Raw genomic sequence first — 16,417 nt, 5'->3', positions numbered from 1 at the left:
TAGCTTTATAGCTGAACAAAACAAAGCTCAAATTGTTTAATAGATTTGGCTAAGCAAACCAAGCTATATACAAGTGGAAGTGGTGAGATTTAACCAAAGTCTGTTAAACTATAGAATTCTTCTAACGTACAGTCTCGGATACAAAACTCTTACATCCTTAACGAAGAAACTAAAACCTATGGAAGGTGTGGCTTCTGTAACCTACAATAACTGAGCTCCCAGCACTTCTCTTACTATCAGTGTGACTATTGTAAGACAGTCATAATTCTCTTGCTCTATATTATTATTTATTTTTCTTCTACTATGCACAATTCTCTCCTCTCCACGCTCTTGCATAGTCTCTCTGCCCCCTCTCTCTCCACCAGTGTGAATACATGCTAAAATGTTAGTTATAAAAAAATAAAACTATGACACAAATGCATATGTCTCCAACTGTTTTTAATTCACTGGGACTCTTATCTAGAGGTGAATGATTATCTTCATTTTAATACATGATTCTTTAAGTAAGCTTGTTCTGTGTGTGTGTGTGTGTGTGTGTGTATAATCTCTATGCCCATATGGAGCTCAAACTCATGATCTTGAGATGAGGAGTTGCCTGCTGTACAGACTGAGCCAGCCAGGCACCTCTCTCTATATTTTAAACATCAAATTGAAACATTGATAAATGCCCATATATTCCTTCACATTATTTAACTGCAAATATTTTTGCTAAGTAATATCTTGGGTTTTTTTTTCTGTATCTTTGTATGTTCATATACACACAATTTTTTTCACAATTATTTTGAACTTCAATTTCTTAAATTTCATTGGGATCACTGTAATACAAAATCCAGATGGAAGTGACCACAGTGGTAAGAATTCTGCAAGACCAAATACTTAGTCTGCAGGACATTCAGACCTTCCAGTTTTTGTTTTTTTTTTTTAATTTTTGACTGCCATTTAAGCAGGTGGCCAGTGATGATGGAGACAATCAGATAGATTTTCATTCTTCGGACTCGAAAGAAAATATATCTGTAACCGAAGCCATTTATTTTTGACATGAGGTCTCTTGACTTACGACTACAGACTTTAAGAAGGCTACTGCATTTATATTTGACCCCAGTCCATAGCACACTCCTGCAATCATTTAACGTGGTTCATTTATTCATTGGAACACAAAGGCCACCACTCCTTCAATTTTGGAATACTACCTAGCTTTGGGGTGCTTGACCTACAATTTCCCTGTGTCATTTATTGTCTTGCCCTTGTGTTTAACCAGATAGTCCTCCACTGAAGACCCAGAGGCATTATAACAACAGCACCTGTTGCCTGTCTGGCTTACGAGCCATAGTTTTTAGAACTCGACTATTTAACATCTGCTACTTGGTAAGAATAATTTACAAAATATTTATTTACACTGTTTAGGACAGCTTCTTTTGCTTTGATATGGTAGAGAATCTGATTTACAATTAAGCTGATACATACTAAGCTGGTACTAAAATATTCAAATGTTACATGAGTAAGTATGTCTCAGGATTTAAGAGTGTAGTGTAGTGGGTTGTGTTAGCAACCAATGGATTGTTACTATTGCTTCCAAAACTAAGTTCCCACAGAGGCAGTGGTTTCATAAACCAGAAACTAACTGAACTATCAAAATCCTAATTCTGAAAGGGTTCACATTTGGAATGGAAAGTGCATGTTATTAACTTTGAAAAGAGAAGAATTATTAAAAGCCTAAGTATACCAGGAAAATGGAATAATTTTCCAGACCTTAAGCATGTACTGTGTTTTTATTGCTGTGGCCTATGATGTTTTATTTATTGATGATTTATATTTATGAAGTAAAGTGAGATAACTCTAATCTGTTAAATATGAATTCAACTATTTTTTCTTTAATTTATGAAAAGATGAAGCCAGAGAAGCATTTCATACTGTTTTATTTCAAAAGGAAAACACACACACCCTGAAAATTTATGGTGTTTCTGTTGAAAATAGATTCTGACCATTTTCAATTCTTAAATATTTCTTGCATTCTGGTGTAAATGTCTTCACTCAATATAAATAGTACTGCTGACATTACAATTTGTGTTATTCTTAACTTGCTCAGTAAACTGTAGCCTCTGTACATATTAGTATAATTAGAAGTCACTGTCCTCAACACCACATAGGAGCCAGATGTGGCATTTGCTTCTGTTGCGCTACTGGAGTATGTAAACAGCTGTTGCCACAGAGCGCAGAAATCAATACAAATGAAAATCTAGCTTGAGTTGTTGGAAAAGTGAAAATTATTACAGTGATATGAATGATGAGTGTACAAATCCAGTACTATATATAATGTTCTTTATATATATGGCCACCACTTAGTATTGATTAATGATACCAAAAGCCAAAATTGATTGATGTGACAAAAATGTAGCTCTTCTGTGCTAAGCCCTTAGTCCTAATAGAAACTCTATGAGGTAGTTATTATTTATTTTTACAGAAAAAGTCTGAAATTAAGAATTTAAGGAATTTTTTCATTATCAGCCTGAAGATAAATGAAGGATCAAGATAAAACCCAAGATTACTATATTTAGCATTCCTGTTCTTGAATATGCCCTCACTTTACTCTAAGCAAGTAATTTCTTCTTAAGAATCCCCATACTTTTTTTTAACTTTATTTATTTTTAGACAGAGAGAGAGAGAGTGAGAGAGAGAGATGAGAGTGGGGGAAGGGCAGCGAGGGAGAATCCCAAGCAGGCTCCACACTGTCAGTGCAGATGCGGGCTTGAACTCACCAACCATATGATAATGATCTGAGCTGAAATCAAGAGTTGGCCATTTACCCAACTGAGCCACTCAGGCATCTGAAGAACACCCATACTTAATCAAATATTTTTTAAAGAATATAAAAGAATACATATGGGTATGTATGTATGTATGCATTTTTGTATATGTAAAATCACTACAGCAAGAAAAAAAAAGATCTCAAGAAGACTGATTTAAGCTCTATGCAAAATAAGATGTTTTAGAATAAGTTCATAAATAATATAGAAATCTACTCTTCTAATTAAAGCTATGTCACAGTTTTCCCATGTACATTAATTCAACACAAAAGTATTTGGCACCCAGTGAGATGCTTTGGAAACAGATGAAGATGAATCAAACACCAGCCTATCTTCAAAAATCTTATTATAATAGAAGAGATAATGGCTTATACAAAGAATACAAGGAGAACTCAATAATAAAATGCATTAAGAAAGTATGAATAAAATAGATATTGTGGGAGTTCTACCAAGAGAGACATCTACCTGGGCGATGAAGAACAATTGCACTTGAAAAAGGGGGAAAATGACATTTCAGCTAGCTGTGAATATGGACAATTCAAAATGGCAGGAAAAGAACGACCGAAGAGAAGGAGGCTGCATAAAGGGTCTGGTTCAATTTAACAAGATATATTAAAGGGCATAAGCGGAGGAAATTTTAAAGAAGTCTGGAGGCTGGGCAGCAGGGGCTTGAACTTTTTTCTGTTATTAGTGGGAAATCCTATGAAGATGTTTTACAGAAAACAAACACTTTCAGAATTATATACCAGGCCAGCAGTTTGTAAAAAAAATCAGGGTTTAAAATGTCTGAAAGCTACCTAGCAAGGTTGCTAGTGTCATATTCCACATACATGCAGCCTCGCATGAACTGAATGTAATGTGAATTTAATGGCAGATACTATATTGCATAGATGACTAAATATCTCTCTGGTAGAGAGCAAGAGTATTAATTTTGCTATCCTTTAGAGCAGAGATTCATCAACTATGGTCCATGGTCTAAATCCAGCTTGCTGCTTTTTTCTGTAAAAAAAAAAAAAAAATACAGGCATGTTTGTTCCTTTATATATTGTCTATGGCTGCTTTTACTCTAACGTGGCAGACAGAGTTAAGTAGTTGTTACAAAGACCCTGTGGTTATACCACTGTCTCAATAAAAAGTGGGAACATTTATTTTGATGGAACAAGAAAGCATTTTGGAAAATATTTCCCATGTGTTTAGGATATAAGCATCTCATGGGCTTCATTCATTTAATTTGCCCAGATAGCACCCAAAGGCAATAAATTGTCAATTACTCTTTCTGCCTGTGATCTAACCTAGAGTGTTCTTGAACTCTGTTTGTTTGTTTGTTTGTTTGATACCTTCCTCAGTATATTTTGTTCTCCTGATTTTTTCTTCTTTTTCTACCATGTTATACATTTATTCTTTTATGGAGAAATATAAATGTAGATGTAATTATAAGAATAAATATATAGATATGGATGCAATGATATACATGTATGTGTAGGTAGATACATACCTTTTCTGCGTGAACTCAACGTATAAGACATTAGAGATACTTTTCAAAAAACAGAGAGGGGGGACGCCTGGGTGTCTCAGTCGGTTGGGCGGCCGACTTTGGCTCAGGTCATGATCTCACAGCTCGTGAGATCTGCTCAGGCTCTGTGCTGACAGCTCGGAGCCTGGAGCCTGCTTCAGATTCTGTGTCTCCCTCTCTCTCTCTGACCCTCCCTGGCTCATGCTCTGTCTCTCAAAAATAAATAAATATTAAAAAAAAAAAAAACACAGAGGCACATAAAACTAACCTTGGCCATCTCCCCTCCATTATAGATACGTGCCCTAGGTATGTAACTGTTTGATGGAGTTTTCTTTCCTTTAGAAGTTATATTAATTTCCTTGGACTGTTGTAATAAATTAAAACAAAATCAGTGGCGTAAAACAACAGACATTCATCCCACTTCTTTCCCTTTTAATCCAAGAGTGTAGTATTTCTGCTGGTATAAAATTCTCAAAATCCTTGCTTGTCTTCTGTTACTGTTGATGGACTCCATTCCACCAGCAGGGTTCTTCACAGATTCTTTCTAGATAACTTCATCTCCTATTCCTGGTTTCTGCTGAAAAAGTTGTTGGATCCGTAAGTCACATGACTAATCACATGCCTGTTACTTTAGTAAGTGGATTGTCAACTACACCCTTGGCCTTCTTTCCAGGGCATGCTCTTTGGATAGGCTGAGAATTTTCCAAATCATCAAGTACTGGTTTCTTTTTATCTAACAATTCATTCCTCAATTTATCTCTTTCCTCTCACAATTGACCATAAGCAGCAAGGAGAAATCAGGTTGTATCTTCTATACCTAACTTAGAAATAGTCTCAGCTAAATATCCAAATTAATCACTTACAAATTTTACCTTCTATTTAACATCAAAAAACAATCCAGTCAAGTTTTCTGCCTCTTTAGAATAATGGTAGCCTGTCTCCAGTTTCTAATGCCATGTTCCTCATTTCCATCTGAGACTTCACCTGAAAAACCATTAATGTTCATGTTTCTAGCAACATTCTGTTTATGGCAATATATGTATTCCCTAAGATGCTAGGAGCTTTTGTGCAGCTTTGTTCATTTCTTTGATTCCTTACCAGAATTACCTTTAATGCCCATATTTCTACCAATGGCCCCTTCAAGATGGTTTGGGTTTTACTATAATGTGCTTCCAAACACTTTCAGCCTCTGCCCATTACCTTTGAGAGGAGAGAACATTCTCCCTTTGTGCAAATGAAAAAATATATCTGTGCTTAATATAGCCACTTTCACATTTTTGGATATCTGTTACAGTAGCACCTCATTTCCCAGTACCAAAATCTGTATTTGTTTCCTAAAACAAATGCAGGGACTTAAAGCAACAAAAATCTCTGTCTCACTTCTGGAGGCTAGAAGTGTAAAATCAAAATATCAGCAAGACCACACACTCCCTCTGAAGACTGCAGTGGAGAATTCTTCCTTGGCTTCTCCCAGTGTCTGTTGGTTGTCAGCAAATTTTGGTTTTCCAATCTTTGTCGCCATTGTCACATGGCCTTCTTCCCATTGTGTCAGTCAGTATCTCTGTACAGATTTCCCTCTTTGTATAAAGGACGTCTGTCATGTTAGACTTAGGGTCTACCCTAATCTTAACTTGATTCCATTTGTTGAGGTCTTGTTTCAAAATAAAGTCACATTAACAGGTTCCAGGTGGTCATTAATTTTGCAGGGCCACTATTCAACTCGGTATAGAGGTTAATAAAACTGCATTGAGAAAACCATGGGAATCCCATTTGCAATGGTCTAGCTCTAAAATATTAAACTTTCCCAGCAAAACCATTTAGCCAACTCTTCTTAACACTCATTAACCCCTTTTCAAAAAAAGACAATTCAGGCTGTATGTGAGTTTCAAGTCATGGTTTGGGTCTTTTACAGAGGAAACCCAAACATGAGGGTTTTTGAGACCAGGCCCAGAATCTCTTACTATGTGAAAGGCAAAGAAAGTAACCATTTTTAATGAATAAATCCTCAGGAGAGTTGATATCAACAACAAAAACCTAAATTCAATCCGAGCCTCAGGGCCATTTATGCCTCTAAAAGTATCAATTACCATTTACACACAAGCTTGATCAAACCCAACAAAGGAATAAAAACACCCCATTCTCTATTCCTCTTTTAAGCCATTTTATTGCAGAGGTTGCTGGGCTTCAAGGATCGGTGCCCCTGTGCCGAGGGTCTTTGTGGAGACATCAGAGTTTGTTGTGGGTCTATATGATAACAGATTTTCTTCCTTTCCAGGTGATTTTGTTGGCACCCCAGATGTGAGCTGCCTTCATCAGTCACAAATCAAACTCCAATACAAACTGAACTTCAGAGTCACTAAAAAGAGATTTCCTGAAGGGAAAAAAATTGGCACATGATGTGCCAGATGGGTTGCCAATACCATTGCTTTATTTCTGTGTGTCACTTTATGCTATCCCATTATAATGTGTGACTGGTCACCCAGAGATTACACTTCCCTTTCAGCCCATTCCACCCCAAAGCAAATCTAAGATTCTCACATTACAAATGTGAAACATAGGTCTGCTAATGCAGCAGCAAATAAATAAAAAAGGGAAGTCTTATTTTTTATTATATTTACTAGTTATTTCTGGTGTCAAAAACACAGTTTTTATATTGATCTAACATTTAACAAAATAAACTTTTAATTACAATTTGTCAGTAGTTTTATGTCTATATGGACAATGATACACTATGGCAATATTAATTCTTTTCTTATTTTGCTGTCTATAATTTTTATTTATTTTCTTACTGAGTTGCCTAAGTCTTCCAGGGAACTATTGAATAAATACCATTATAATGGCTATCTTTGTCTTTTCTTAATTCTACAGGTAATTATTCTTAAACTTCCCCACCAAATATGTTTGCTATAAACTTCTGAATTGACATTGTTTATAAGATTGTGAAAGTTCTCTCCTCATCTAATTTGCTTTTTCTCATGAGTAGATGTTGTGTTTTAACTTAAGATTTTTTTCCTGCATCTATTCAATGAATCATTTTTTCCACCTTTATACTATTAATGGAATACATTGCATGGTAGTCAATATTTTTTTTTCTAACTTTATTTAAACCGCTTTTATACTATTGGATAATCCTCATTTGGTTAGGATGCATCCGTTTAAAACACTGATGCAATCTAGTGACTCTTTCATTAAGGATTTTTGCATCTATGTTTATGAATTTGTGTAATCTCAATCTCCTCATCTGTATGGTAGGCAGCCTTTAAAATGGTCTCCTATGAAGCCTCGCCTCCTGGTATTGACATAACATGAGTAACGCTCTCCTTTGTAGACTAGACAAAGTTACCACTCACTTTTAATGAGTAGAATACTGCAAAAGGGATAGGGCGGCACTTTCAATGTTAGCGCCTAAAATTATTGTGACTTCCGCCTTGGTTACTAGTGTGCACCCTTCCTCTCGGGTACCTCTCTTTGGGAGAAGCCGCTGCCACGTGGTGGGGAGCCCCACAGAGAGAACCATGAAGCAAGAAGGGATGTTATCTGCCTCCAACAATCAGCTGGGGCCGGCCAGCAGCTTCCAGAGTCAATTTAGAAGTGGACACTCCTCTAGGTGAGTCTTGAGGTGACTGTAGCCCCTGCTGACCCCTTGCTTGCAGCCTAGAGAGAGATGCCGAGTCAAAACCTATCAGGTAAGTAAATGCTGAGATTCCTGACCCACAAAACAGAGAAGAAATGTTTAATGTTCCAATCAGTAAGATTTGGGACAACTGTGACATCTGGTTTTGAGAATTAAATTTACACTAGAATTAAAGAATTTTTATTCCCTCTTTGTCTACTCCCTGTTGATGAGTTTGTAAAAGATTAAAACCATGTCTTGATTGTCTGATAGAGTACAATATACATTCAAAACTCTCTGACTGGGGTTTCTTTGTGGAAACTTTTTAAATTACTGATTTGATTACTATTGATTATAGGACTTATTTGGAATTATTTCTCTTGAGTTGCTCATGATAATTTACTTTTTTTCTAGGAAAGTATATAATTTCTCTAAATTACTGTTACTAAAGTTATATCTCTTATATTCTAATATTTTTATTTATGCTTTATCTTTTCTTGAGTAAACTACAAGTTTTATCACTTTTGTTAGTCTTTTCAAAGAACCACATTTTTGTGAGTCTTAAAATCTTTTTGGATCTTGATTTTCCTTTTTTTTTATTAATTTTTTTTTCACATTTATTTATTTTTGAGACAGAGAAAAACAGAGCATTAATGGGGAGGGGCAGAGAGAGAGGGAAACAGAATCGGAAGCAGGTTCCAGGCTCTGAGCCATCAACCCAGAGCCCGAGGTGGGGCTCGAACTCACGGACCGTGAGATCATGACCTGAGCTGAAGTTGGCCGCTTAACCGACTGAGCCACCCAGGTGCCCCTTGATTTTCTATTTACTTTACTTTTTCTTATGCTTCTTTCCCCTAATTTCTACGTATGGTATAGTGGTGTTCATTTTCTAAATGCTTAAGGCATATTCTTAGTTTACTTGTTTAGCCTTTCTCCTCATTGAATATATGCACCTTAGGTGGCAAATTTCCCTCTAATTACTGTTTTATGAACATCTCACAAGTTTGATAAGCAGATTTTTTCATTATGGTAGCTTAATTTTCATTTTGATTCCATCTGGACTCAGATTTTATTTAGAAAAGTATATGGTATGTAGATTCATGAAAGTTTGTAATTTTTGTGGTTTTTGATTTAACAATTGCATTTTGGTTAAAAAAAAAAAACAACCCTTGAGCCTGTATAAAATCAGTTCTTTGGGATTTGTTGGCTCACATTTCAATGCATGATTTATGCTCAATTTCATAACTGATTTGTACATGCTTAAAGAAAATATTTGGGGCGCCTGGGTGGCTCGGTCGGTTAAGCGTCCGACTTCGGCTCAGGTCATGATCTCACGGTCCGTGAGTTCGAGCCCCGCGTCGGGCTCTAGGCTGATGGCTCGGAGCCTGGAGCCTGCTTCCGATTCTGTCTCCCTCTCTCTCTGACCCTCCCCCGTTCATGCTCTGTCTCTCTCTGTCTCAAAAATAAATAAACGTTAAAAAAAAAATTAAAAAAAAAAAGAAAATATGTACTCCCTGTAGTTGGCTGAAGATTCTATATATTAATTGGATCACATATGTTAATTTTTGTACCTTTTATGTCTTTAATATATATGTTGCTGCTATGTAAATTGCTGGGATATGTTCCAATATGATGATAAATTTATCAGTTTCTTATGCAATAGTCTGATATTTATTTTAAAGCTTCCTTATTAGGTTCATAAAAAGTATAATAGCTATATCTTTCCAGTGAATTAAAACTTTTCCTATGATATGAATACATACTAATTTCTATTGCTTCTTGCAATTCTGAATGGTAATTCTGGATTGTAATACAAATATCTGGTATTGTAATACCAGATTCTGCATGGTAATACAAATATCAAATGAAATAGATTTTATTTTATTTTTTTTTTTTTTAATTTTTTTTTCAACGTTTTTTATTTATTTTTGGGACAGAGAGAGACAGAGCATGAACGGGGGAGGGGCAGAGAGAGAGGGAGACACAGAATCGGAAGCAAGTTCCAGGCTCCGAGCCATCAGCCCAGAGCCATCAGCCCAGAGCCTCACGCGGGGCTCGAACTCACAGACCGCGAGATCGTGACCTGGCTGAAGTCGGACGCTTAACCACTGCGCCACCCAGGCGCCCCTAAATGAAATAGATTTTAAAGCATGGTAATAATTAACATTTTTCTAGTACATCTTTCCATGCTTTATTTTAAGCCTTTTTCTGCTTTCATGGTTTAGTGTCTCTTGATAATAACATATAGTTGGAGTGGGTGTGTTTGTGTTACCCAATCTGTTAATCTATGCCTTTTTAAACTGACAGTTAAATCCATTTATATTTATGTTGACTACTATTTGTCACTACTTAAATCATCTTATTTTGTGATTTCTATCTGACATGCTCTATCACTGGATGTTTTATCAGTTATTGCATAGTTTCAAACTGATGTACTTTTTTACATTCTGATCCTCAGTTCCTTTTTCTACCATTTTGGAAAATAAACATTTTATTTCTATTCTTTAAGTAATTACCATTGAAATGTTAACATTTCAGTGTTACAGTGTCTTCTTTTTACCAGTCAGTTTGCTCTCTGCTCAATACATATAAGGATCATAAGCCTCTATAATGCCAATCACACTTCTCTCACTCCACTTATCTACTAACATTTCCAGAATTTAATGTATTTTTAACCACAAAACGTAGACATTATTCAAGTTATCTTTTTATACACTAAATACTTGGAATATACCTACACATTTGCCAGTAGCCTATTTCTTTTCTTTTTTTCTCTTAAATCTTTCTGGAGTCAGTTGTTTGTCAGAATAAGTCCTTTAAGAATTTTCCATACCAAGGTTCTCTTGTTTGTAAATTACACATTTTTCTTGCACCCTTTTTTTTTTTTTTTTTGAAAAATAGCTTTACTTGATACACAATTCAAGTTGGCTGAGATTTTCTGCAGTATTTTTATTTCTTCACTATCTGAATACCATTGATGACCTTAAGAAATCAACTTTCATCTGAATCATTTTTCTTTCTTATTTCCGATTATGGTTAAAATTTTCTATAAGCTTTACAGTATGACTATAAACTTTTCATCTGTGAATATTTGTCAACAATTTTGTAAAAACATCTGCTGTTATTGCTTTTGCTATTATTTATGTCTATTATCCCTTTTGGATCTTGATTTAGAAATATTTTTTGGACTTTATCCTCCTAACCCCAATGTTGTTTGTTTTATTTCAGTTTTTTTTTTTTTTTCTTTTCCAGAGTGCTAATTGCTTCCAATGAATTCTTTATTTCAAATATAGAAATCTCCACTTCTGTAATTATATTTGCTTTTCTTTTGGAGAATCCATTTCTTCTCTGAAGAAATTTCTCTTCACCAATTCTGCCCATCTTTACATGAAATCCTTTAATATATTGTTTTAATGTATTTAGCTGGTAATTGCAAAACTAGAGTCATTTGTTGATCTCTTTCTATTTTTTGTTTCCTTTTTATGCATTATATTTTTCTGTTGCTTCACACATCTAATAATTTGTTCATTTTACATTAAACTGGGTAACTTAACTGATATATTACAGTGAATATGGGTTATGCTCTCTTGTTCTAACGAATGTTGAATTTTGTTGCATTCTGGCAGTTCACCTGGATTTGAAGGCTTAGCTTCGATTTGTTAGTGCAGAAAAATTTCAGTTTATCATTTTTTCCTGAAAATTTGCTGATTTTCCTGACTCTTACTAAATGTGCCTTGTCGTTTTTGTGTTATGTGATTTTTGTTAATTTTAGTTAAATGGTTAATTTCAATTTGGGGGACTTCCCACAGAAAGGTACCAGCAGACATCTTTTCTCTAACTATTGTTTTCCGATGATAATACAAGGGCCACTGTAATATACAAATGCTCCTTTCAAATTGTTGTTGCTGTTGTTTTCCGGTGAGAGAGGGAGGAGAATATATAAATAGTGGGCATTTAGATACCAAACCCAAGTGAAGATAAGCTAGTGACTTTAAAAAAAAACACACAAAGGTTTTGTTGATGTTACTGTTGTCGCTGTTGTTGTTTTGTCTTTTTGAAATTACCACTGTCACTACTATCCAAAGCTCAGCAAATTTTCAGGAAAAAATGATAAACTGCTTCTATTGGGTAAGTTTTTTTCTGACTAGCTTTTTTTATTCTCAGACTGTAGCACTTTTAGAATCTTGTCTTTAATGTGTTGTGTAGGGTCTTCTAACTAGCTTCTCATCCTGAGAGTGAGGGTAGTTTATCTACAACCATACCCCAAAAAAACTTAGTCTTTGGAAGCATTATGTCACTTGACTTTACACACATACTCCAAAACCACTGGGGGGTTCATCACCATGATATATACTTGGAGTGCTGTCTGTGATTACTTCTTATCTTCTAAGTGATTTTCCTTAATTCTGGTAGGCTTTGCCACTTGTTAATTAATTTAAAAATACATGTGTGTCCTAATATTTTCATATGTTTTATAAATACTCAGTGGATATCTGAAAATTATATTCCTAGAAGAAGAGTTCTCTTTCTTTGTTTCTCTTTTACAAAATCCCACTTGAAATTCACAATCAAGCTATGTCTTTTTTAAATCTACCTTAACTTACTCAATTGCAATTACTCATCTACTCCTCTTTCTTGCCAACACACTTAGCACATCCCCAAATCTTAACAACCATTAATCAAGTCTGTCATCAGAGATAAATTAAATAAGAAAGAAGGATTTCTAATCACTAAAAGAATCACATGAACCAGTTGAGGCAACTTATTTGTCCAGCTACTAAAAAGAGAAAGAAAAAATGAAAAGATGTAAGTGGGATAGTCTTTGAGAAAGAGCAAATGTTAGACTTTGCTGCAATTCATTATGAATCAACTTGATCAAAAACAAGTTTTTAAATTTGGCATAATTATGTTAATTCAAATTTTAGGTATAGTTCATTTTTTTAAGTACAGACTTTGAGGGACAATTTTTTAAGACTTAAATAATGTCCAAGTTTCAAAAAGAATTCAGCAAGCTAGCAATACTGGATAGCAGATACCCTAGCTTAGCCCCAAAAGAAGGAAGTTTTTATCCAATAGCATGCTCAATATTTTTCAAAGAATATTTTATAAACTATATGGTCTTATTTAGGTGTGAGACACTTGGAGAACACTAATTACCAAGTCAAAATTATAAAAATCTTCGTTTTAGTCCACATATAATGTGAAAAATGTGAGAATCTAAGAGGAAACATCAATTAAATATTCAAGAAAGTGTCTAATCTCATTAATCCAGAAGGAAAAATATATGTTCAGCTGAATATATATCAACATAATAGCAAATCTGAAGGCATGTTCATATTGCAAATATTATAAAGCCACAATAATAGAAAAGATAATCCTATTGTAAATGAGGAATTAAAAAGTAAAACATATAGGAGGTGATTGTGCTTATTAAATAGCTTGTGAAATGTTTATATTAAAAACATATCATATATGTACTATTCTTTTTTAGCTACACAATCAATCCTCCCTGCATATCACTCTGTATTCCTGTAACAGCCTATGCCTATCTTTATCTTCAAAGTCAACCCATAATATTAATATTTTCTATTTGCTTGCTTATTTTCTTTGACAATTGTGTGTTGGGTAAAGGTATGAACTTCACTTATCTAGTTTATTGTCATATCTTTATTCCTGGCACAAAGCCTAACAGATAAAAATGTTCACACCAAAGGTATTAAATTTACTTTATGTGGGCTAAGCAAGTATGGAAAGAAAAAAGAAAAAAAAAATGACCAAATGAATGCAGGCAAAGGCTGTATTCAGAGCTTACTCTAGCAAGGGAGTCAGCCTCTGTCACTTGCATTTTGACAGAAATTCAAAGGCGAGAAGATGAGTAGGAAAGCTTTATGGGAGGAAAAATGGAAGGTTTCAGGTGTGTCCTGATTGGAGGCTGTTGATGTAGGGAAGTTATCAGCAGGCTTATTAGAAATGAGGTATTATGTGTGTTTGTGTAGGCGTGCATATTTAGCTCTCACTGGTTGATATTAAGTTGGAAGCAGGACAAATATTAGGAAAGCTATCAATTATTAATCAAGTCCTGACTATTTGGGGCCAACTGCTACAGGGGCTATTCTTTGGTTTTGCAGAGTATTGTCTAGAGATGGTGGTCTGACTTTCTACAAGTCTGACTTACAAATAATAGGATGGTTCATGTACTGCTTACTCTAGATAATGAGTTGGTTTCCTGGGCTGCTTATCACAGGTTGTGGGTCAGAGTCCTATAGTGATATATGATCTGGCCATTGTTTGTATATCCAGTCTCTCACAACTATCTAGTTGAGGACATTAGAAAAGTTTTAAACATTAGAGAGTTTAATGGACATTGGCATGATACATAATTTTTCACAAGAATAGCATTCTTCTAATCTTGTATCTATAGAAAAACATAGAGTTGCATAAAAATAAAGCATGAACTCCCTCAGTTTTAATATCTGATCTAACTTAAGCTGCAATATAAAGCAATTTTAAGTTCCATTTGAACATTTATAAGATCATGAGTCTTTAAAAACTTCCCACAGTGAACCAGAATATAATGTTTTAGACCTAAAAGTGGAAATAGTAACTAATTGAAGGGGGAAAAGAGGTTGGACTGGTATTCATCTGTGTTAAGTCACATATTAAAATTTGCAGACAAACCTTGATGTGAAATACATTTGTTTATTATGAGTCACTGCTAAGTAGTTCAAATGACTTTATCAGGTTCTAGAACATCAGGAAAAGTTGGCTTAGCACAGGTAGTCATAATGACCAAACTATAGGGATTAGTATGGAAAATACTAGTTCTATTACTCCATTGATGTTTGGAGACCAGTGAGCAAGAGAAACTTTGTCACAGAGGTCTACATTTGGTTGTGTCACAGTAATTATAAAAATTAATATGTAAATTATATTTAAATACAAAGGCTCCCAGCTAAGAAGAGGCAGATTTGATAACAGTGACCACAGAATTAACATAAGGCTAGAAAACCTTCCAGATAACTCATAGATATTGTAGTATAAATACTACATTTCATGGCAAAAGGTCAAAAGTGAGTTAATTTCAACAGCATAAAAAAAACAATTAACAAATTTTAAAATGGCATTTAATCTCACCCAACTTTCTGAGGAACTTGTTAGATAAAAAAAAAAAAAAAGACTTTCCCTTGATTATAGTTTAGACTTATATAATGTATATGGAATTCAAACCACAAGAGGCAGTAATAACTTCTCTATCCTCTAATGAAAACCTGAAACCCAGTTGGCTAATCAAAAATAAACCAGAAAAATTCATTTTTCTTTATGTACGTTGGGTTATTTCCTTTCCTTTGAGATGTGCTTCTTCAACTCACTGACACAAGTCTTCTTAAAATATTCTACACATCCCTAAATCATACATAGTCTTCTATCCAAATATACAAACTCTCCCACGTATTCTTTCAGAGTACAATTTTGTTAATATTATTCAAATTCAATAAGGAGGCATTTTTAGGGACAACATAATTCAAGATGTGGCATCAAAATATGAACAAACAAGATTCCTGCTATCCTGGAATCTGATAAAGTCATTTGAGCAACTTCCTAATGAATCATAATAAACCAATGTATTCCATGTCAGAGTTTATCTGTTTGTTTTTAAAGTAAACTTGTAATTAGGCTAATATTTATTAACTTCTTACAATGTGCCAGCTACTTTAATAGGTGTCTTCAAAAGTTATCGCATCCATTGTTTATATCTGGAAGAATAGTAATCTCCATTTAGCAGATTTTAAAACTGAGTGCCTGGAGGTTAATTGCTTTAATAAAGGTCTCACAGGCAGTAAACAGTAAAACTGTTACTCAGTCTAGTTCTTTTCTGGTCTTCTAATTTAAAGCCAACATTCTTTATGCCCTCCCTACTGGCTTGTGCTATAGACACAGAAAAGTGGGGTAACAACAGAGCTCAAACATGGCCTGGAAGGAAAATGTATTAAGAATAAAACAATATTTCCTACCATCCTTCCGTAAATTTCATTGCCTTCCAGACATGGGTGAAACTTTAAACATCATATGTCAGTATCCTCTTTCACTTTTTAGAAACCAAAGCTAGAAAGCGTATGAGTCTCTCCCAACTTCCAAGAGCTACTATACACATAGAGTCAGAACTAGGACTCTGCTCTCCCAACAGTTCGCTCTGAATGCCACAAGGCCGTACTGAAATCACACCTGTGGTGGCATGATTATCATCTTAGGAAGGAGTGCTCCTGAGCCATTGTAAATGTTCATTTGTTAGTATAATGCCCTCTAAATTAACGTAAGTGTGATGGGCTGTTAGACCCAGGGTTCTTGAAATATATTTTCTTAAGTGCTTGTTTATATATTTAATGATGATCATTTAAATGTTTAGATAAATTTAACTTGGAGGATTCCCGGAGAAGCAGGAGGCCTGAAAACTTTAGTCCAATGACAAAAACACAAATATTTTGCTTT

This window comes from Panthera leo, chromosome B1 (genome assembly GCF_018350215.1).
Source record: "Panthera leo isolate Ple1 chromosome B1, P.leo_Ple1_pat1.1, whole genome shotgun sequence".
Taxonomy (NCBI): Eukaryota; Metazoa; Chordata; class Mammalia; order Carnivora; family Felidae; genus Panthera; species Panthera leo.
This window is presented reverse-complemented; position numbering follows the sequence as displayed.